This window comes from Aulonocara sp. 'chitande type north' Nkhata Bay, linkage group LG22, assembly GCF_057382095.1.
Source record: "Aulonocara sp. 'chitande type north' Nkhata Bay isolate Kocher_YH1m ecotype deep benthic linkage group LG22, A_spYH_male_GT1.1, whole genome shotgun sequence".
In the NCBI taxonomy this organism is placed as follows: domain Eukaryota; kingdom Metazoa; phylum Chordata; class Actinopteri; order Cichliformes; family Cichlidae; genus Aulonocara; species Aulonocara sp. 'chitande type north' Nkhata Bay.
In genome coordinates this window covers 6,789,627-6,812,594 of record NC_141364.1, presented here as the reverse complement: position 1 = coordinate 6,812,594, position 22,968 = coordinate 6,789,627, and the positions used below count along the sequence as shown (strand labels likewise).

At 41.0% G+C, this 22,968-nt stretch overlaps 1 protein-coding gene and 1 long non-coding RNA gene across 6 annotated transcripts in view; one reads left to right on the top strand and one right to left on the bottom strand.

Annotated features, from left to right (window-relative positions):
* rxrba (retinoid x receptor, beta a) overlaps positions 1–678 on the bottom strand; it is a 28,376-nt gene extending 27,698 nt beyond the window's left edge. The window contains exon 1 of one of the 5 annotated variants that reach the window (XM_086280857.1): positions 360–678. The gene's annotated coding sequence lies outside the window, so the exon portion shown is untranslated. The remainder of the gene's footprint in view (positions 1–359) is intronic. The other 4 variants (XM_086280856.1, XM_086280859.1, XM_086280858.1 and 1 more) reach the window with 4 other exon arrangements.
* On the top strand, positions 229–18,372 carry LOC147303364 (uncharacterized). Its single transcript, XR_015126966.1, has 3 exons — positions 229–675; positions 800–880; positions 18,268–18,372. It is a non-coding gene; the product is annotated as an uncharacterized LOC147303364 (long non-coding RNA).
* The last annotated feature ends 4,596 nt before the right edge of the window (positions 18,373–22,968 follow it).

Genomic DNA, 22,968 nt, shown 5'->3' with positions numbered 1-22,968 from the left:
CTAACCTAGCTAACTTGCAATGTCTGTGACTACCGAGAAGCAGAGTGGCTTGTATTACATCAAAATCAAGTGGCATTAGACCGATTAACACTTCCGTTAAAGCTAACAAGCTCTGGTAATAAATTGCGTGAAAAGCATAGTTTAAGTTGGCAAAACAAGCCTATCGCTAAAGCTAACTACACTTAGCTACGTAACTTGGCTAGCATGCTAGTTACCACGAAAGCTTCGAAGGAGAGCGAAACTACCAAGAACAAGCCACCCCATCACCCAGTCCTTCTTCCCCTAACTATGCAATCTTTTTAAAAACATGCTGAATATTTTAAGTAAATATTTCGTGCAAATAAATGGAAGTTACTAACGGTTTAGCGGCTCAGCTTCTCCGCATGAAAAGATGTGGCGACTAGGCCTCGTGTGTGTCTGTCTCTCCCCCCCACTTTGCCTCGTAGTCAACCCTCCCTCCCCCTGCAAGGATGAAAACATGATGATGATGGTGGAGGATTTGGCTTAGTGCTCTCTCACAGCTCAACGCTGGCTTCCCTTGCTTCTTAAAGCAGGACGTGGACTGTGCGGAGTGTTGTGCCCCACATGTCACTGAGTGAGGGAGACAACATCCAGCGAGAGGGTCAAGAGGTCAAGACTAGTTCAGCTCAGTATGTCAGCTGCATAGATGAAAAGGTTACTGGCAGACACTGAGAAATCAATGCTAATCATAATAATCCTTTATAGCCTTTGTGGTCAGATTCAGTATTCAAAACACTTAACTACCTAATTATTCAAAAATATTCTTTTGTTATTGCAGGAGGTGCAGATATGTAAGGCATACAGAAGAGACTGATGGTTGAAAAAGAAACATGTTAGTGGCTGCTTTGCACCTGCAAAGGTAAAAAAGAAAAGATTTTTCTTTGTGTTATCAAGAAAAAGCTATGCATGTCCCAATACAATGCAAATTCAGCTGTGTTTACCACAAATGTACTTTTTATTCATTGTAAATATATCAGCTGTGAAAGTTATTAATAGTTTATATTCTCAACAGCTGCATTGGCAACAACAGAGAATGTTCAAGCAGATTTGTTTTCTGTTATTGATGATCTTTTTTCCCATTTTCCTTTTAAAAAGGGATGTTGGAAAAGTCTGTTGCTTTATGTAAAAGGGAAATAATTTAGAACTTGATGAAGCATCTACAATCAGTTTATATAAACATAAAAGAAACAGCAATGAGATCTGAGGAGAAGTCACATAATTTGTAATGATTTCACAGTGCTAAGGTGACTCAAGCGTAGATGCCTCTATTCATACATTAACACTAGTTAAATGCAAGATTTCTTCTTGATGGAAGAAATCCATCAGTGAAGAAATGCTGGCACTCACAATTGTCACAGTTTTTGTTGCTTTTGCCAAAATTAATGTTTATATATCTGTCATACATTAGTCTTTTGGGAATGTTTATCAAGGTAACAGCTTAGTTTAGTTAGCTTACTCAGCTTTTAGTTTTTGTGTCTGAGATGTATCGACATTACTAGCTGGCTGAACTGGCTGAGTTCAGATTTATTAGTTTAGAATGAGTGAAAAACGTTCCCTGTCATGCTTTTCTGCTTTCATGTGGTCTGCCAGCCTGTGCATTTTACCTAGATTAATTAATTATACCATCAATGAACTGCAGTTTTGACATTGCTTACATTTTGACATAAAATATAAGAAATAATCCGTTACATTTTGAAATATTAGAGCCAGAATGTCTGTGAATGTTACAAATTTACAAACCCTAGTGCAAAAAAGTTGGAACATTATGTACTTAATGTAAATAAAATCAGAATGCAATGATTGCAATGGGTGAGAACAGGCATCAAACTGGAATAGTATTTAATGCATGACTAACGAGGATTATAAAAGTAGTCAGCAAATTTGATAAAGTCTGTTTAGCATGAAGGGATATAAAGTACACACTCTTAATTCACCTTTCACGTCATCGGTTTAACCTGATGTCAGTGGGGATTGAACATTTATATGGAAATTTACTGAGAATCAGTCCCTGTTTAAACTGGCTTAAACTGTGTGATCCGAATGTTTTGCCTCCATTTTTACAATTTCCGTTTTTATTAATGCAGAAATCAGCAGTGAGATCAAACCCAGTGTTATACAGCAGTGTTATACAAAAGCCTGCTCCTGTGTTCACAAACTGTGTTTCAAAAACAACTAATGGAAAACCCATGATTCCCAATTTAGCAGGTTCTTCCTTCCATCTGCTGTGGCTGAATTCTTTAAGTTTGTTGGTGCTTTGTCACCCTCAAGGGGACTAAAATGGTATGACACGACAACAAAAAGCATGATGTGATAAATATGCTCCAGATTTTATTGCAACACTGACAGATACTGTTTTCCAGTTGAATACTTTTAAGAGAATAATGTGTTTTGCCACATTATCTCATAAACTTTGTGGACCTTTTCTACTGTCTGTAAGTTAAATTAACTTCATAAACATTATAAATAATTTTAGTGATTTAAATAATGAGACAAAACCAACAACCAGCAAAACCTGTTATCCTTACTTATGTGTGAAAATAAATTGTAACATATTTGTCAGTTTTCAACAGGAAAAATAACTTAATTGGTTGATACAATAACATGTAGACTTAACTCAAGAGTTTACCACATAACTCCAGAAGAAGAAACACATCGAAACACAAACACAAATTTTTAAATTGTAGTTTTATTATTGGTACTCTTAATACAATTACACACATGGCAGTGATATCAAAGATAAAACACAGACGAGACACATAAGAGCAACAGCTGCATTTCAGTGGTTCAGGAGATTTCCTTTTTTGTCTGCTAACACAGTGACACAATATGTTTTGAGTATATCTCTGTAATCTGAAATTTAATACTGATAGTATGAAATTAAATCACGTCAATCTACTTACAACACCAGCTGGAAAACATCTGCACTCAGTTGCTTCGTCTACGTCCCACAGTCCTCTTCACATTCATCAGTTTTTGTGTTTGGACTGTGCATTCAGTCTGCAATAAAAGAAATCCATTTCCAGTTTAAATGCAGTCAGAATTTCGTGTTTTGTCACTGAGCATTCAACCTGGTAGAAAAGATCCTGAAATTACTCATAAAAGCCTGAACTTTGACCTCACGCTCAGTCTTTCAAACCTGTGACAAATCACTGCAAACGAACTGTCCCAGTATTTTAACCTGCACTGTACAGTACATCTGCATGAGCAACTGCATGCGTGTGACCACATGTGTGTAAGTGCTGCATGAGGGATTAGCCTCAGTGTGTGTCCACCAGTGATTAGCCTGGTCAGTGGGCCTGTTGTGTATTCACTCAGGCCATTAGCATATTAATGCAGCCTCGCTCTTGATCTCCCTCCCGCCCTCTCTCTCTCCCGCTCAGCCTCTCCCTCTCTCTTTCTCTTTCTCCGTACATATTTCCAGACCGAGTTGTCGCTTCCTGCAGCTTCAATCTATAAATCTTACCAATTTACGCCACTCGTGCTGTGAAGCAGCGAGCAAACTCGCCACAGAGATTTCAAGGTGCTTGCTCTTCTTTTCCCTCCAAAAACTGTCCTCTTGTCCTTCTCTCCCTCCCTCTCTCCGTCAGATCCCTGCCTTCTTTTTTCATCCCACTCCCCAGCTTGCTCCCTCTCTCCCTCCACCTCATTCAAATCCTTTACTTTCACTCATTTTCCCTCTTCTTTCTCCAAGCCTGGCCCCTCGAACTTTGTCAAACAGAGGGAAACACACAGAAGCAAACTCACAGGGGCAAACACAGAGGAGGAGACTACACACACACACACACACACACACACACACACACACACACACACACACACACACACACACACACACACACATATGCGCACACAGAGTAACACACACAAACTCCCTCCCCTCATTCATTCTACTTTTCTGTCACTCTCACCCCTTCCAGTGCAAATTTAGCAGGACCCTCTCTAGACTCTGGTGCTGAAGTGCGAACCGGACACATTCAACTGTACTTAACGCGGTGAGAGCTATTCAGTCTTTTCTGCTCCACAGACAGACTCTTACCTCCTTTCCAAAATGGGACCCTCCTGATCTGCACTGCCAGGCATCTCCAAGCATTTAGACTTTGCACCTGTGCGGAAAGAAAAATACATATTAGTGAAACCAAATGTCACCGGCAGCCAACTGGCATTGATTTAATCACATCTCCGAGAAAGTTTGCATTATTTAGCAATTGTGCACATTATTTGCGTTTTGTAAATGGCCAGATTAATTCAAGATGAAGTTCTTTCTCTTTACTATTCCTTTGGCTGCTTTCCACCTGCTGCCTCTGTTTGGTGCCAGTGCTTTTCAAATCAGTGATGATATTAATTATTCACCAGCTTCTCTTCACTGCACACCTAGATTGACTGAAATATTTACAATTTAAGAGCTTGTCATTTGTCACAAGTGAAACCTTTGAGCAGTTTTCTAAATAATGCTCCCGTGGGGGGGAAAAAGTTAAGCTGACCTCCAAAAAATGTCAAGAGAGGTTCTTACGGGCTTTACATTTACATAAACACACACTCTGCTCCTTTCTCTGTTTGTCTTTCAGTGTCTTTCACTCGTCCACCCGCAAAGCCGCCGGGTTAGAGCCCATCAAAGGTGGTTTCTCCCTCGCTGATTTTCAGAGGTCAGGGGCGTGATGTCCATCCACAACTCCTGGTTTCACAAAAGCACATGCAAGAATTGCGTTTGGACAATCAGCTCCGGACCTCCATCCTTTTCTTGGTCATCCGTAAGTGTGCACACTTGGACACTCGGGTGCATAGCCTACTTAAAGTAGGCTTCAGTCCACTAAGGCCAGAGACTGATTGGTGTTGGTCCACCCAAAAAATCTTTTCTCCACTTGTTGAGCTTTACTTTCATAATGGAGGATGAACAAAAAAAACTAAAAGGATTGTGAGCCCATCACACAGGAATGAGCGGGAAGGCGAAGAGAAAAAAAAAGAAGAGAAAAGAAACAGAAAGCTTTAACTCATGCTTGTCCTCTGTGCCGGTGACACCATGATGAACGAAGGGGTCACCACCCGGGGGCAGGCCCGTCCAAAGGGAGCCAGCGATGTGACCTTGTACAAAAGAAGAAGTGAATCCCCCAACGGTCACACGGATCAAAGAAGACAAAAGCCTGAGATGATAACTCAGCACAGCAGTGGAGCACATTATTATCAGACACATGAGCAGAAGCAGTAGTAAATTTCACAGAGTTCGATGCAGGCGGGTGGACGTGGGAGGGCCTGCAAACGAAAAACTAAAGCTCTGACCCGCTCTAATCTGATTTGCCGTACGCAACATTTTCTCTTTATCTGATTCGCTCCGTGAGGCGTTTTCTCTTTCTGTGGGACCCCATCTTTATCCAAATGATGTGGTCTTTGGTGAGGCCTGGTCTATTCATGGGAACCCCATGTGCTGTGTGCCCACCATTGAGGTGCAGAGTAGCATGGCCACAAAGGATGGCAGCATTTCAGAAGGTCCTCTCCTTACAGTTGAAGTCTCTGTTCAGGATAAAGTTTGTGGTTAAACCACAAAACCAGAAAATCCAACAAATGTAGTAAAATTATAAAAAAGTGAAAAAAAGGTGTTAATTATGGTCTAAACTGCTGAAATAAAGAGGAAGAGAGTTTTATATTGCAATATTTAACTTAAAAACATTTGACGTTGGTCTTGTTTGTAAAGTAAATGATTTGTGTCACGAATTAACATCAGACTGAGCGGCTGAAACTTTTTCCATGAAACTGACTTTGCAATAAAGTTTATCTTCCTTGACTAATACCTACATTTAAAATATTTGTCCTACACTTTTAAATAAAATACTGTGCTTCAAATCTCCATGAAGTGCTGGTATTAAAACAGGCCTGAAGGCCCAAACTTTGCTCTTCAGCTCCTGTTAGCACACAGGCTACTTACAGGTGTAAATTTAAAACAGTTTAAATCTGCTGGAAGAAAAAAAAAGAGAACGAAACAGCAAAAAACCCAAATAAACAAAGAAGGAAAAATACAAAAACTCAACAACAAAACGCACACAAAATCAAGAAGACAACAGTGCAGTAGCACCCAGTGTTTGAACCCTTCGTGGCCTAAAATCTGGACGACCAATTACAGCAAAAAGCATATGATGAAGTCCCTCACAGCCACAGAGCGTTCATCCTTACATGTGCGATGGACATCTCCGCCAGTCAGTCTTCCTCCCTCGGCTCTGGGCCGAATTTCAGCGGCGTCGCTGTCGACGTCTGACCGCACTTGTTCCACTTCTCCATCTTTCACTCTCTCTGCCTCTGCCTCCTCTGATCCGGCGTCCTTCTTCCTCTCCTTCTTCAACCCTTTCTGTCCGGCCCTCCCTCCGCCTTTACATTTCCTTCGCCCCTGTCTTTCTCAATTTCCCCGCCCTCTCTCTCTCTCTTTCTGTTTCTCTCATTCTCTGTCTCTCGCTCTCTCCCTCTCCTCATTTCATGCAGCGCTGGGGTTACCTAAGAGACTGGGCCTCAATGGAGAAAATCTCCTTTGGTACAATGAAATGGGTGAGAGGCAGAGAGGAGGGGAGGGGAGAGAAATGAAGGGTCTGGGGGGACTGGGTAGAATGAGGGGGTGCTGGACACAGGAGGGGAGGGAGAGTTGGGGGTGTGAGAGTAGAGGGACAGTGGGATGCAGATCTATGCAGGGATGTAAGGGGGATACGAAATCCCAAAAACTGAATAAGTGGCTTTGCTTGATTTCGCCTCAATGGTCAGTGCTTTGCTGGTTGCCTGTGATGCCCCCCCCCCCCCTCACCTGCTCTCCACTCAGCCTAGTTTGTCTAACCACAAAAAAAACAAAACAAACTACACTCATTTGAAAAGCTTGAAGCTAAATTTCCACCAAAAAACATTAAAAATGAACCTAACATGATATAATGCTCTTTTTTTTAAAGGGAAATTAAAGTTTGACCTCACTTAAATGGTTTTTTTTTTTTTTTTGCAAAGCCACCATTGCCACAGATGAATACCATTTTGATAACCATGAGATTGGAGACCTCGGTGTCAGTAGTCTCCGTTTTGTTTGTTTATTTGTGTCTTTGCTGGGATCAGAGCTCCCTTTACAAAGAGTGTTTCAGCAGCATAAACTCTCTGTTCTCCAGCACAGTGCAGGCCCCATTCAGCACGAGTAATTACACTGTTCCTCTTACATCTATTCAGTGTCTCTCTCCAAGAGATGTTCCTCCCCAAAATAAAAGAAGTCACAACACATGCAACCTTGTTTAGAGGTTAGTTACTGATTAGCACAGAAACTGTTGCAGTTCATTTTCCCGGTGCACCTTATTGAGCTCTTCAGCGATTCTTTTCAGTTTGTCGCTTGTCTCTGGGTTGGCAAACAGATCCCCCGCTGCTCAGCTCTGTGTCTTTACAACTCTCCCCGAGCCCCTTTTCTCATCGAAGGATGTGAGAAAACAATGGGGCTAATAAAAGAAGCAGAGATAATTACAGCACGGCAAAGAAGTTTGCGCTCCTACGCCCCAAAACCATAAATACCGCCGGTGTAAAATCGGATATGTGGGTGACTTTAGGATGTCTTTTTACACGCTTTTCTGTGCCAACAGCGGAAACTTATTCTTATTCTCATGTATGTCCTGTGTGCATGCCAGGGTGAATCTGGGATCTCTGTGTTAATGACTCTATCAGGCCCTGATACCCAGAGGCCCCTGCTGAGGGAATGGATCCAAAGGGATTGGGGTGTTAGAATGTGGCACAGAGGGTGGCAGAGTTGGGTTGGGGCGCGCTGTGTGTGTGTGTGTGCGAGAGAGAGTGAGTGTGTGTGTGTGTGAGTGAGTGTGTCTGAGGATGTGTATGTGTTTCAGACATGGGAGGGAGGGGAGGAAGGGGGTGCGGGCAGATTGTCCATGGTACTCACCCCTCCGGGCGGGGCTGAATGAAGTTATTTCCAGGCCCCTGTCCATCTGTTACCGTGGCAGCAGTGGTGACCAAGGTGTTGCCATGGCGAGGTGGACACAAAAAGGCGTGGCGTGGGAACGAGTCCAGGGGTCAGGAGTAAGGGTCAGGAGGTCAAGGGTCACAGCCAGCTGGACAGCACACAAGAGGAGGCCAGGGTGAGAAAAGAAGGAGCGAAGGTTTGATTTTCGTTTTCTTTTTCATCCTTTCTTCTCTCATTTTTTTTCACTCTAGAAGGAGACATCCGAAGAGTGGACACCAGTGGACATTAACATTGAACTGGGGTGGTGAGATAAAAAGGTGGAGGCGGAGGGGTGGGGGGTCGCTGTGGATGAAGGGAGTGAGAGGGGCTGTGGGGTTCACAGAGCAGGGCTCCCACAGCGTCCAGGCTCTGGGAGGCAGCGCTGCATTCGGCCTTACTGGTGTCTAATCGCACATTGCATTTGACAGGCAATTGACTCTGGTCAATGTACACGCAAATGCGACTATTGAGAGGATGTGGCCGGCTGCATGTGAGTGCGTGTCTGTCTGTGTGGCCGCAGTCTGCACTTTACCCGGATAAGTGATACCTCAAAAAAGACAAAAGGCCCTTTGGACAACATTTCATTCCTTTCGTTTTAGGCCTCAAAACTGCTCGCAGACAATGAGACAAACTGAAGGGAGGTAATGAATCAAACTTTCACTCAGCATGGGAAAACCATTTTCTACATGTTTTTCCCATCTCATATCATTACCTAGAACTTTTCTTTCATGCACAAATTGCTGCCCATGTACTGCAGCGAGCGACCAGCAGCACCTTTAAAAGTTAAAAAAATGGATTAAAGCTTATCAAAATCGAATGAGGAGGCTTCTTTGCAGTGAAGGACTATCTGTTAAAGACTGTTTGCACAGTTGGAGCCTCATTTTACTGGCATCAACTGTGAGAAAGTAAATATGTGTGTGAGAGAATAATACTGAAGGAAGGCATACATGAAAAGCACAACCTGAGACCAGAGAATTTGGTTTGTTAGCAAATGTCATGTGTTTCTAATAAAATCTGCTCAGTCAGAAGTTTTTGTATTTCCTTTGGTAATGTTCAAATATGAGCTTGTGTTGGCGGAAAACTCAAAATTTAAAATGTAAAATGAAAGTGCTGAAGATAATTTGACCTTCAGTTGTTCATAGACACTGCACACAATTCACCTTTAACTTCACCCCATGATTTTCTTTCTGTAACAGGCAGGTATCCAAATATCCGACTCAGTAAAATGTCATGAAGTTGTTTCTAACTTGGCAGCTCACTCTGTCCAGGCAGCTCCCTCACCTGCACCAAATGCCGTACTTCAACAGTCAGAAAACTTTTCAGCTGGAGCCTCTCCTGCTGCCTGCATGACAGAAAGGACAATACTTTGATGATGTCTGACGTTCACGTGTGAAAATACCTTAAACAATATATTTTTCCCCATTTTCTCATTAAAAAGATTTTAAAATGAAAGGCTGGAGTGTGAAAAATATCAAAGTTCAATGTTTGATTTCATAGATTAAAGTCACAGTTAACACATTTTAAGTAACACCTAAAAACACCCTTGTGAGACTGAGGCCTTTATCATAGTATTTATTACTATTTATCTTGTAAAAGTGAGACTGTATCACAACAAAAGGTGTCTGATAATAAAGCTGGTAATGATGAAATGAGAGCTACACCAAGATGGATACACTAATACTGTTATTAAAACTGAATCATGTTCATAACCAGGGACAAATAAGGCATTAGACTGGTTTTAGTGCAGACACGAAGCAAAAAGGTTTGCATGTGTTGAGATGCTTTTGCAGTTGCAGCTCTTTTAAAAACACACTGTTACTCCCCTGGCCTTCAACCCAGTGTGAGCTGTCTGTGATCTTATGTTACTTTTATGAACTCGTTTATTGTTTAGCTTCTACAAATAAAACATTGTACTAGCTAACTAGCTAACTAATCAGCTGTTCTTGCAAAATGTACCCACTCACATACCTGCCAGACTGAAAGATGTGAACATACAGTCTACAGGTCAGAACTGGCCCACCAAAGGCTCCAGTCTGGTTCACTCGATGGGTCACACAAGTCATTAAAAACTCCAATTTTTCAATAAAATGCACTGCTATTCCTGGCGTTCGTGTTGCTAACATGATTAACACAGGAGCAGTATCTTTACTGCTCCACATGAAGATGTAAAAACTGTTTAGTTTAGATTACACATATTCTACATGTCATGTGAAGGTGTGTGTGACACTCTTAGCTCAAAATTATTGAAGCAGACTGTAGAAAACCTGAGGTCCAAGTTGGAATTGCTCTTTCTTTTTCTTTTTTTCCTTAGAATTCCCAGTTTGTAAATTCATGAAACATGGTATTTTCAGGATGTATCTGTAATTTTTATAGGTCATTGTGAAGTGTTTTAAATAGATGGGCCTACGTGAGGTCAAATTGGACTACATGAACTGGACTCTCATAAGCTTTCAACTATGGCAGCAGCAAAGAGCGAGAGATTGAAATGTCCATCTGCCCCGTAGCGAACGAAATTGACGGCCAACCTCGAGCCGCATCAGTGGATAACACATTATGACAACGTGGATAAGAAGACGCTTACAATGCAATTACACACACAAGAACACACACACAGACACACAAATACATAGAATAAACACATAGGGCCCCTTTAGACTTTAATAGTTGCCGGGATGAAAGGAGTGCGGGATCCATACTCCTCTGCAGCCCACATTAATAGGATTAGGAGCAGGCTCGGGAGGATGTGGCAGGCCAAGTCCACTGCTCCGTTTGACACCTTTTGTCCACAAGCCCTGAGACGCAGATCACAGCAATAGGATGAGAGACAAAAGCTTTTGAACATTGTGTTGTAGCTACAAAAATGTCCTGATGGGAGAACGCTGAGCCTCGAGGTCCACAGCAGATAAAACGAACAGACGGCGATTTTGACAACTCAATCAATTTTCAAAATGGAGAAAACACGTTTTCACAATTTAAATCCATACAATGCTTTCACCGGCAAAGGCCTGATTCTGATAGTGATGTTTATACATTATTAAGTATTGGAAAGTTTCTGAGATGTGAGTTCTTTACTTAAAAGTGAGAGCAGATCCTTTGGTAGGAACATGTACTTCTCTTGTCTTGCGGCTTCTACTCCATTGTGTATGGAGTAGAAGCCAACCAAACCAACCAAACCATTAGAAGAACCACTTCCTGTGCACCACAGGAAATACATCATATACTGGATCACAATGACAGCATGCATGATACCTAGTATACAGTATAAAATAGTAAATTCTGTCATAAATGTGTAATTTCAGGTTTGAAGTTTTTCTCTCTCACATAATACATAGTTGTGTTTAAAAGCTCATTAAAAACACAGAATTTAATTTTTGGATATTTTGGCATGTATGGTCTGAGTTCATCATTCTCCTTAAATGTTTGCTTTAAAAATTCAGGAGTGATGAGTAAATATCCTGCAGTAGACCACAGGTGGAAGCTGGGGCAGTGACTGTCACAGTCCTGGTGACTCAGGGTGTGTGTGTTTTTGAGTTTGGGTAATATTTCTTGGTTTTGTATCAGGTTCGGTTTTTGTGCTTGTGTTACTTTCTTGCTCTTGGTGATTATCTTCTACTTCACTGTCCAGTGTTTTCTTGTTTGTTGTGAGTCTTGTCTGTGTTTCATTCCCCCAGTCACAGTTTCAAGCTCACGTGTGTTGTCTGCGTCTACCTATTTGTCATGCTTCTTGTTTCATTTTGATAGTCCTTGTCCAGTGTGCTTTTGCTTCCCCTTTGTCTCGTTGTGTCAGATTTGTCCCAGTTGTGTTCCCATCTGTTCCCCATCCTCTGTTTGTTGTTATGTTTTCCATTTTTGCTGTGCGTTCCTGGTAAGCTTCATGTTCTCAAACTACATCATGTAATGTCAAGTCTCATCTAGTTGTTAGTAGTCAAGTGCAAGATTTTTAGTTCTCGTTCATCTTTTGTTTGTTTCTATCATCAGTCATTTACTTAGTTTTAGTTTTTATTTTCCAGCAATAAAGCTGCTGCCTTTAGCTAAGCTTTCTGTCTCCGAGTGCTGCGTTTGGGTCCTACCCCAGCCTGCCACACAGCTTACAATGACACTGACATGTCTGATGGTTAAATTTTGCTATTTAAATTATAAAGGTGTGATCTGTATATGAGGCGAGGAAAGAGGTATACTGTGTAGTCACCATATGGTTTTGCTCCATTTATAGTTGCATGCCCAGGGGAGTAAATATGTGCAGATAGACTCAGCCACAGTCTCAGAATCAACCTTAATGTGTTAAAAAGCTCCACAGTGAGTGGAGCAACATAAATACACAGTGTTCAGTTAGGGAAGGACAGCAGATATTGGTGTGAATGTGCTGGTCGGTGGAGAGATGGCACGTTCTTGTGTGCTTTCACATCCATTTTAGGTTTTCTGTTTTCCTAAACTTGCTGCAGGTCTCTGTTAATCCAGTGACAAACTGGTGACCTGTCCAGGGTTTACACCACCGTTTACCCAGCGTCAGCTCGTCTAACCAAGTCCAACCATGACCCTGGTTGGATAAATGGATGGGCACAATGGTTACATGATTGTAACACAATGTTTCATGTTTATCAATATGAAAAAAGTCACTATTTGTCATATCACAAATTCAATAAAGGAATGCAAGCACATTGACTGTGAGAGTACATTGAAGTTTAAGAAAGAATGCAATGGTGCCATCAACCCTTAAATATGAATGCAGATCTCTGGTGGATCTTCCTCCAGTGCAGGGGTAAGCAACTCCAGGCCTCGAGTGCCGGTGTCCTGCAGGTTTTAGATGTGTCCTTGATCAAACACAGCTGATTCAAATGGCTAAATTACCTCCTCAACATGTCTTGAAGTTCTCCAGAGGGCTGGTAATGAACTAATCATGTGTGTTGACCCAGGGTGATGTCTAAAACATGCAGGACACCGGCACTCGAGGCCTGGAGTTGCCCTCCCCTGCTCTAGTGTCATGTATGAATAAATCTGGGGCACGTGACTCACCTTTACAGGATTTATCAACTTATTTTGAAATGTTTTGTTTTAATTTCTCTCATATTGATATTCAGGTCGTTGTGTTGCACTGAGAGCAGGCAGCAGCTCGTCCTCGGTTTGAGCGATTATTGACATTCCCGGCGATCTCCTCACATCCCGTGCCACAGCGAGGTGACACAGAGATTCTCTGTCCTCTCTCCTGCCACTGCGCTCTGGGAGAGCGACCAAAAGCAGTTTTACAACCAAGAGCTGCTGACGCTCACTTCCTGCCAAGAATAAGAAAGAGGAGGTTCAAAGTCATCTGAGGCACACATACCAACAGACATGCAATGACGCACACGTACAAACTTGTTTCATGTGTTTATAGTTTAGTGATGGATGTGTTCATGCTACACGACCTCTTCATTCTTGTTTTTCTTACAGCCTAAACTTCCATAATTCCTACAATAAATGTTTGGAGAAATTTCACTGAAGTACAGGTGGATGAAACAAGTCCATGCCTGCTCTTTGGTCCTATAGAAGCGAGTCCCGAGTCTTCAAAAGCCCATCAGTCACAGGGACACATTCATTGATTAAGGAATAAATCATTTATAATGAGTAGAGTAGGTTAAAAACAGCAGCAGTGATGTCTCTAACCTATGGCTAAAGTCCTAAAACCAGTTTGCCAATCATTCCAATCCATCTGCTGGATGGATGTGCAAAGTGTGAAAGTTGCAGAAAGTCATTAATATTCAGTTATTTTAAAAAATAAAATACATTGTTATACCTTATATGGTGATACCAGTGCCTTTAAATATCCATTGGGATCTGTATTCAATTCATTTAACTTTGAATTCTGCATGATAAATTCAAGTGTTTGTTTCATTAGTGGTGTTTAATGCTTCTATGACCAAAACTAAACACGTTTTCAGAGTGACTTTCCTGTTCTCATTTGTTGCTGGCTGTGGAGTTCCTCTCTGCTGACTTGGAGCGCTGTTGTCAGCATAAATGTTTCACACTACATTTCTTCTTTGTAAAAAGTAAATTAAAACACAGGAACAAATGTTTCTGTTACAAAACCCAAGTTTTTGAGCTTATTCAACCTTTACTTCCACTTTTTAAGAAGAAAGGCTGAAGTTTTCCTCTCCTTTGAGTCTTTGTATTGATCAAAGCTTAACACGTCTGAGACCTAATGAACAGTCAGAGAAATAAAAACTAATTTTGCGCAGATACAAAGAAAGTAACTCTACTGTCCTGATTCTGGTCGAGGCAAAAGGTAAATTTACTATCATTATCTTAAATATATTTTTAAACACCAGAGTCAGTCCTCTCAGATGTCTCTGTCTGTTTGGACTGGCTGTTAGACTGAGTTAATAAAGACTTTATCTTACCCACAGAGACTGCTGTGGTTGCTGGGAGAGTTACGATGCACCTGCAAACATTTGTCTGTCTCTGGTAGGTTACATAAGAGTCACTGCCTGTGGTGTCAAGTTCCAGCTTCAGTTTTAAAATGTAATGTCAAAATCACAAGACATACATACAGGTCAGCACTGACCCCAGCGTCCATATCAGAGACACAAAGGAGGGGAAGGAATATCTGAACTGAACAACTGTCTGCTGCACGTGGCTCACACCATACATCTCTTCCCCTCTACAACAACAGCATCCTACAGCACTGCAGAATAAAAGACTCAAAGATGGAATAAAACTTTCATCAGTAAAAAATTCAAAAGATCTAAACCTAAACATCCCTGTTAAATATCAAGGAAATTATTTTCAAATTGATCCTTGTCGTGTTGGCCACATACATGATTTCATATGTCAGTAGCAAAAGTCATTTATTATCAGGGTGGACACCTTAAAATCTAGACACAGTCTGTAAGTTACCATCGCGTGGATGGTTAGCTTTTGGACTTTTCAGAGATTCATTTATCGCTTTTAGTGTAAAAGTTTGTTGTGGACACAGAGTATCACATCATGTAGCAACATGTTTGCACCACAGAGCTAAAGTTTCTTTTGTGTGTGTGTGAAACAGTAAATGTGAATAAATCTGATCATCTTTTGAATGCATTCTGAGGCTTTGCTTTCTTTAAAAGCTTAAACTTATAATTTAATGTCTAATAGATTTTAAGGTATGCGTTGTGTGTGGTAAGGCTCAGTTCTTGACATCCTCACTCTTTTTTTCCTCAGCATTGAAAGAGGCTGATGAATCAATAAAAAAAAAAAAAAGAGTAGCAGAAATGTCTGAATAAGAGCCAGCAGCCAGAAATGATTACAATGGAAGAGCTTCAGAGAAAGGAAAGCCTTCATGTCATGAAGTCATGTCTTCTAAAAAAAAAAAAAGAGTGTGTGTGTGTCTGTGTGTGAGAAAGCATGAAAAAAAAGCGCGGTGCATGTGATTATCGGACAACGGCCGGACAGAGGCCACACAGGGCAGGCCGCAGACGGACGCAGAGAAAGGGACATTTACCTTGAACTCCACTTGTCCCGTCTCTGGGGCGGGGTCAGGTATTGTAGCCGGGCCTGACAGGGTCAGGAGGGGACAAGAGAGGGAGACAAGGGGAGGTGGGTGGGGAGCAGGGACACAGGCTGGCCCCGGGGTCGTGGGGGCTACCCTCATGGGGGGCCAGCGAGGGGGAGGAGGGTAGGTATTGGCAGATTTTCGAGGGGTGCAGATGCTCAATATGCAGATGTCTAATCGAATTGTGCTGCGATGAATTGGTTTTCCCTCCTGATTTGCATCAGGACAATCCCCAGCAGCAGCTCAGGGGTCAGCGGAGTTCCCCTGGACAAAATGAGCAGCCGGCTGCAGACGCCCCTGAGAACGTGTGAACTTGAAGTAGACTTTACTCAGTGACAAGGATATTGATTGATTCAAATGTCTGTCTGTCTGGGAGTGCGTCTGACATCTGTCTTTCCTGTGTTTCTCCAACTATGAAAAAAACATTTATTGTTTTTTAGTGTTTGAACTGCACTTTGGATTTGACTAAAATAGCCCTAAAACTAATAACAGTACTACGAGTGTGTGAGTACAACCAGAGAGAAGAGAATCTATCTCTATCTATGTATCTATCTACAAACACAATGTAATTGGTAATATTTTTGTTCCAGAAAATGTATAAAATTGTGGAATGGAAGTATTTAGCTGCTGTACTGATTAAGATGTTTATCAGCACATAAAGTCATCAGATTGATGCAAATCAATAGGAAAAAACAAAGCAACAAAATAACTGTTCAAAGGCACAAAAAACTACATCTGTGCTCTTCTAGTAAGAAAACATGAATGTCTGTGTTTGATTGAGACAGTTTTCCAACTTATACGGAATCATGTTAACTTAAATAATTTACTTTCCCCAGTTTTAAATCTAAATATATCAGCAAATATAGATGAATATCTACTTATTATTTTACTGGATCATTATTCTCACAACAAGAAGACTGAAGCTACCTTTCCTCTGATAGGTATAACTCCCCTAGAATAAAACACAACAAAACAATAAAAGACTAATCTCAGTGCCACATTGAATGTTTTCCTTAAAAAACATAAACCCTCTGAAAAGCCAGAGGTGTGGAAACACACTGACAGCCTGTTTCCTCTGTTGGGACTTTCGCTATGGCAGAGATGTCGGATTTGTGTTGCCCTCTGGTGGTAACATGGAAAAACACACACTGAGCCTGAGGATTCATTTAAATGAAAATTGTTGGGTGGCATGTGTTTGTTACAGGTTTCATTCACTCTCACACATTTAGTGTGTTTCTGTTCATGACATCTATTTTCATCAGCTGATTATGCATCATATTAGAACAAGATGAAATTTGAAAAATATAATTGGGAAGTCAAAAGAGAAGTATCAGAAATCCACATAGCAAGTTTAACATTTCAGTTAAAATAATATAAAACCAGACTGCACTTACACATTAGAAAACAGTGACTCCAAAAGTCCAATAGTCAAAATTACAGGGCTTAAAATAAGTCTAAAATCTAAAAAAGTCAGTAGATGTCATTGTTCAATACAAACAAATGAATAATGTTTTAAAAATGTAGTAAAACTGGAATAAAGCTAGAGGCAGCTGATGGAAACATCTCCACACTCAACATTCACCTGTGAATAACTCGTTACGGGTGAACACAGACTCTCTGGCTATTTACAGTTTTCTTCTTCAAAGATGAAGGTGGGAAGTATGTTAGAATATTGTGTTTGTGATGTGTGAGCTGTGATAACCCCCACCAAAAAACACATAAAATGTAACAGTTTGACAAATTAACTATGAAAGTTGTTTAACAAAAGTGTACACAGTTGGTATCTCAGCATGCATTAATTATTGGTATGCAGGCTGGAGTGTCCGTTTGCCTTGTTGTGAGGAGCTGTAAAGACAGAAACACAGTGTTAGTGAAGACACTCCTCTTTGTCCTCTGTAAAGATACTGATGATACTCACTTTAAAATTACTAAAGTATTTGATTTGCTTGAAAATTCTGAGACCCTGGTGACAATATTAAAAACAATATTAATCAAAAATGATTATTATCATAAACAACGATGAGACCTCATGGTAACACTTGGTAATGTGGCCTGTGACTGAGGGATTAAGTCCCCTCTAATTATACCTAATTCTATTAACTTACAAACACCTGAAGGTAAGTACAGTAGAATATGGGGGTAAAACTAACTAAATAATATAGGTATATAGGTAAATTTAAATCATGCGTAAGTAATTTTAAATAATGCAACACATCCACTTTAACAGGAAAGGAAACACAAATTATACTGAAAATAATTTTAAGTACAACATAAGTCATTTTAAGTAGTGCCTAATGATAATACTGGGGAAATGCAAAAAATATTTTCCCATCTTCCATCATAAGTACTCTGTTGTTAGTTTACTTAGTTCTTGTAGACTGTTTTAGACACAGTTCTAAAATAATTAAACACAACTGTCTCCCACTGTTCTTTGTTTTTGTCAATTCGACTCTGAAAGTGATGATGATGAAAATAAGAAAAGCCAGATCAACAATGATGAGGATAATAATGTTTGGATCTCTGTTGAACTAAAACAACACATTGGCATTGTTAAAGACTGCTAAATCTCATTTTAGACTTACCTCAGTTTGTTCTGATCATTTCATTGTCAAGTCTGGTTATGATGTTGTCATCAGAGCGCTGAAACACACAGTGGTATCTTCTCCTGTCTTCAGATGTGACCAATTAAACATTCAGATCGACACTTGTGTGGAAGGTCCAATCATGGTTTGGGATTATTTCTCCTTTTTTCACACCATCATTAATCTCTTCACCATCTTTCCTCCAGAACATCATGACCCTGTTAGGATAGAAACCTGCAGCATGGCAGCTGACTGGAGAGGAAGGAGTATTCTGGAGGAGAGACACTGGGGGAGGAACTGGAGATTCAGAGAAATTGAAAGAATAAAGATATTTGTGTTTATATGATCAAGATATAATGTCATTGTTTAATATTGTGTGTTTAGTGGGGTAATAACTACTGGCAAATCTGAAAAAAAAATTCCTGTAGTCTTTGTTTGTGGTTCTGAATCATGTCTATAACAAATTACAGTAAATACAGTTGCAAGAAAAAGTCCAATTTCCTATATTTCAATATTCATGTGACTGTAAACATAATCTGCTTTTCACAAAAAAGTTAAAATTCATATCTGCATTTATCTCCATCCCACTCATGTTTGGTGGCAACAGCCTGTGGCCTTGGAGTAATCCATGTTAGAGTCTTCAGGGCCAAAGATATGAAGGCTTCTCCATCATAACTGTACTGTTGATGAGCAATAATATCCCCGGTCTCATCGTTACATTCCCAACCTGCCATCTATTGAACTACATGGACACATGAGAGACCAGCAGAGTAAAGCAGAAAGGCACAATGAGATCCCAGATCACCTGGAGTCTACACACTGGTGCACCAGTGTGTAGACTCCAGGTGATCCTGTCCTGCTTCATTAGAGTCTAATTAACAAATTTCTCCTTTCTCAAACTCTGTTTCTCTTTAAATCACGTTCAGTTTTTAAAATGGTCTCTCCATGCTGAACTGCTATGAATAATTTTGTTGTAAGACTTTGAGTTTTACTATGAGGTGCTGAAATTGTATTTACCTATTCTCAATGTGGGAGCCAAGTTAAGATAGTTCACATGCTTTAGTATTTATATTTTGCTGTTGTTAAGCTTGTTTGTGTAATTAATAATTTTAGGAAATAGATGCATGTTTATGGTGGAACTAGGTTACGTAGTACCATGAATACATGTGCCTTAAAGACTCGTGTTTATAGTAAAATTCGGGCATCACGGATGTATGCAAATTAGTGCATGCGGTGTGGGAGGGGAGAGAGAGAGAAAAGGAGTTAACACGGCATAAGCGAGATGGGGCAGCAGGGTAGAACAGAGCCACACGGTTTTCCTACCGTAGTAGGTTATTTTGTTGAGGATAAGTTAAACCTGACCACTCCTGTAAGATGCAAACTGTGGAATAAATCTTTTGTTACATCTTTTCACACCGGAGTCCCGTGGAGTTCTTTTTCCTCTTCAAACTGATGTAGCGAGTGAAGCACGGGAAAACTGGTCTCACGGCTTAAACACTCAAGGTGGAGAAAATGTAATCAGCCCCAGAAAAGTCAGGTTTACTTGAGTGGACTGTATACATAGAGCCCTGTTTTAGTATTGTAATTTGTGACTGATTACAATGCAAGTTTATTTACACCATTGTTATGGAGACACATTTAATTCATCAAAAGCATTTAGCGGGTTACTGAATGATTACCTCATTTGACTTTCCGCATGCGTGTTCAGTTTAGTCAATCAGCCAGCCGGTCCAGTCCAGTCCAGTCCAGTCCAGTCAGCCAGTTAGTTCAGTCACCCAGTCAGTCGTTTCAGTTGATGTTCTGTTCATCCAGCCTACCTACAATAAAACACCATTATCCTGCACCGTGAGTCCAGTGCTTGGGTCATCTCTTCCTCGCCTCCACACACAACCCCTGACATTTACAAACAGCAGGGCAACTTCAGGGCAACAGTAGCCCAGATCAGCTGATCACAACCTGTACATTAGAAAAATCTACTGCAGCGCTCAAAAACTGTATTACAGCTCACTCTATGATTTAAAACTTTTAAAAAAGAAAAACAAAAGAGGTGCTCTTAGAGTTTTTTGATTTTTGGGATGGAAACTGATGTATCATGCTAAAAACAAACAAAGAAAAATTAAATACTTTAATTTCTAGACATAAAAGTCATCTTATGAAAATGAGTGTTAAACCATGAGCAATACGGGTAATGGAAAGTGAGACCACATTGAACCCAATGTTTAGGACAGTGATCTCTGTTTCACAGGCAAAACTACAGGCCTTCCTGAAAATGATTTCCTTTAAGGAAAACTGCTTTCTATAAAGAGAATACATAATAAAATGCACACACCTCTGATTTGGCCTCAGAGCATCTTAATTATAATGTTAAACTACATGGTGGCATGGGAAGAAAAATGTACTTATTTAACGCAACTTCATAAATCATACATTTCTAACAAAAATAATGACAGGACTACTGTTTAAAGTATTTCAACAACTTTATCAATTTTTGCACGTGGTGGGTGCTTTGGTACTTTGGTATCTACCTTAGAGAGAAAACATGAGTTTGTTGCATGTTCCTGCGGGAGGGGTGATTTTGATGACAAGCCCTTTTGAAACAAGTCCCATACTAACCTGCTACATTTCCCATGGCTTTTCAACCCTAACAAATAATAGATAGCTGTTGGTACAATCTCCTCATGAACATTTGTTAACAGAAGGGATGCAAAGGTTTACAGGGGAGGATGTTTTTGATGTCAAACCTTTGAAGACAAGATTGTTTTAACACTCATCACATGTACTGACTCAAGGCTTCCATCTTGAAAGGGTCTTTACCACCTGTTTTCACTGACACCTTTCCACATGCACTAGTAATGATGCCTTGTACAGAAGATCATGCACACATATGAGCACATCCATGCACATGCATAAGTTGTGTGGGGTGGGGTGGGGGTGGGGGTGAAGGAATGGTGCACAATCTACTGTTGTGGCCAGTGCTGCTACATCCATTAAAATAGGTGTTAAATTAAGGATTTTAGTGTTCCTGACATTTAAACTCACTTACACACAAACACACAGTGACCCGGATTGGTCAGGTCTGGGCTTCTCTGCTTGGGCTGCTGCCCCCGCAACCCGGCCCCAGATAAGCGGAAGAAAATGAATGGATGGATGGACGGATAATCTTTCGTTGCTAACTATTGTGTGTGCAAACAAGCTGGAAAAAGTTCAAATCAAAGCAAGCGGGAACAAATGTTGGAAGGTCGCTAAGCTAACATATCTCTAAAATAAGATATAAGATAACTCTTTATTGTCATTGCACAGTCATACCTAGTACAATAGTACAACAAAATTAAAAACTGTCCTATGTTGGCACTATGTACAACACAACACAACACAACACAACCAACACAGCACAATGGATAACTTACCTTAAAGTAGCAACAAGAGGTATGAGCAAAAGAGTGACTTAATAAATAAAAAGAAAAGGACTGTGTGTATGTTTTCGCACATTATTATTATTATTATTATTATTATTATTATTTGTATTATTGTTGCCCCCCCCCCCCCCCCCCCCCAAAAAAAAAGTCCAGGGAATGGGGGGAGGAGGGGGGCAATAACGATAGCATTAATTAGAGCTACCATTTGCAGAACATTGAATATTGAACATTTAATATCTTCAATATATATATTTAATTTGAACTGCATTCATAATCAAGATATGTTATATTGTGAGGTGGAGACTCTGTAAGTATTTAATTTAATGGAAAAATATTTTCATTTTCAGTGATTATGACCTGCAGACAGTGACATGGAATGAAAAAACTTGGAATATAATAAAAACCTTTTCATCTACAAAAGCTTCTCACATGCACCTGGCCATCCACTTGATATAAAAGAAGATGTGATCCATCAGGCCAGGCCACCTTCTTTCTTTGCTTTGTCATCCAGGTCTGATGCTCACGTGCTCATTATTTTCCTGTCTACTGAACTTTTAGCAGTGGACAGGGTTGAGAATGGAGTCCCTGACTGGTCTGCAGCTATGCAGCCTCTTTGTTTCAAGTGGATAGTGTCTCAGCACATTAGAGACTGCCTTTGACCTCTACCAGGTTGCTTATAAAGCAAATTAGTCCACAAAGGATCCCATCACTCTCACCCTTCAAAGAGCACTGAACCATGTGGAAAAAAGGAAGAGCTACGTGAGGATGCTCTACCATAATCCCAGACATCCTTACCACCAAACAGGACCACCTCCTCTTACTAGAAATGAAGAATGGATGGAATCTGCCTCGATCTTCAGGTTTCTGCACACCCTCATCTCTGCTGATCTCACCTGGATCCAACACTCCATAGCCCTGGTAAAGAAGACTCAGCAACAGCTGCACTTCCTCCGTGTCCTGGGGAAGAATAACTTGGACCAGAAGCTGTGCTGGCCTTCTACCACTCCTCAGTGAAGAGGATGCTCTCCTACAGCCTGGGTGTTTGGTATGCAGGGGCCACTACTGAGAACAGGAAGGCTTAGCAGGAGGTAATTAACACCACCCAAAAAATCTTTGGGTGCCCTCTGCCACCACTGGAGGCCATCACTTCAGGAGAACCACGGCCACCACAGGTGACCCACCTTGTTACCGCCACTGCTGGATAAGTGGGTGGCCACCTGAACTAACACAGCCCTCTGTCTCTGGGCCAGGGGCACCGAGAGTCAGGGCTGATCCCCTCTCCCGCCTGCTTGGGGAGTAGGTTTGGCCTCCCCGGCCTCAGTCAGGCGATGGGCGTATGTGGTTGGGGGTTGTCTGTGGTGCTGCTTCAAGGGAGGTGGACGCACAGGACCGGTTGGTGGTGTGCATGTTCGACTGGTGACTGGAAAGCCGCAGCCGCGTGTGAACAGCAACCGTAGAACCAACCATGGTTCTGTTACAGTAATAAAGCAA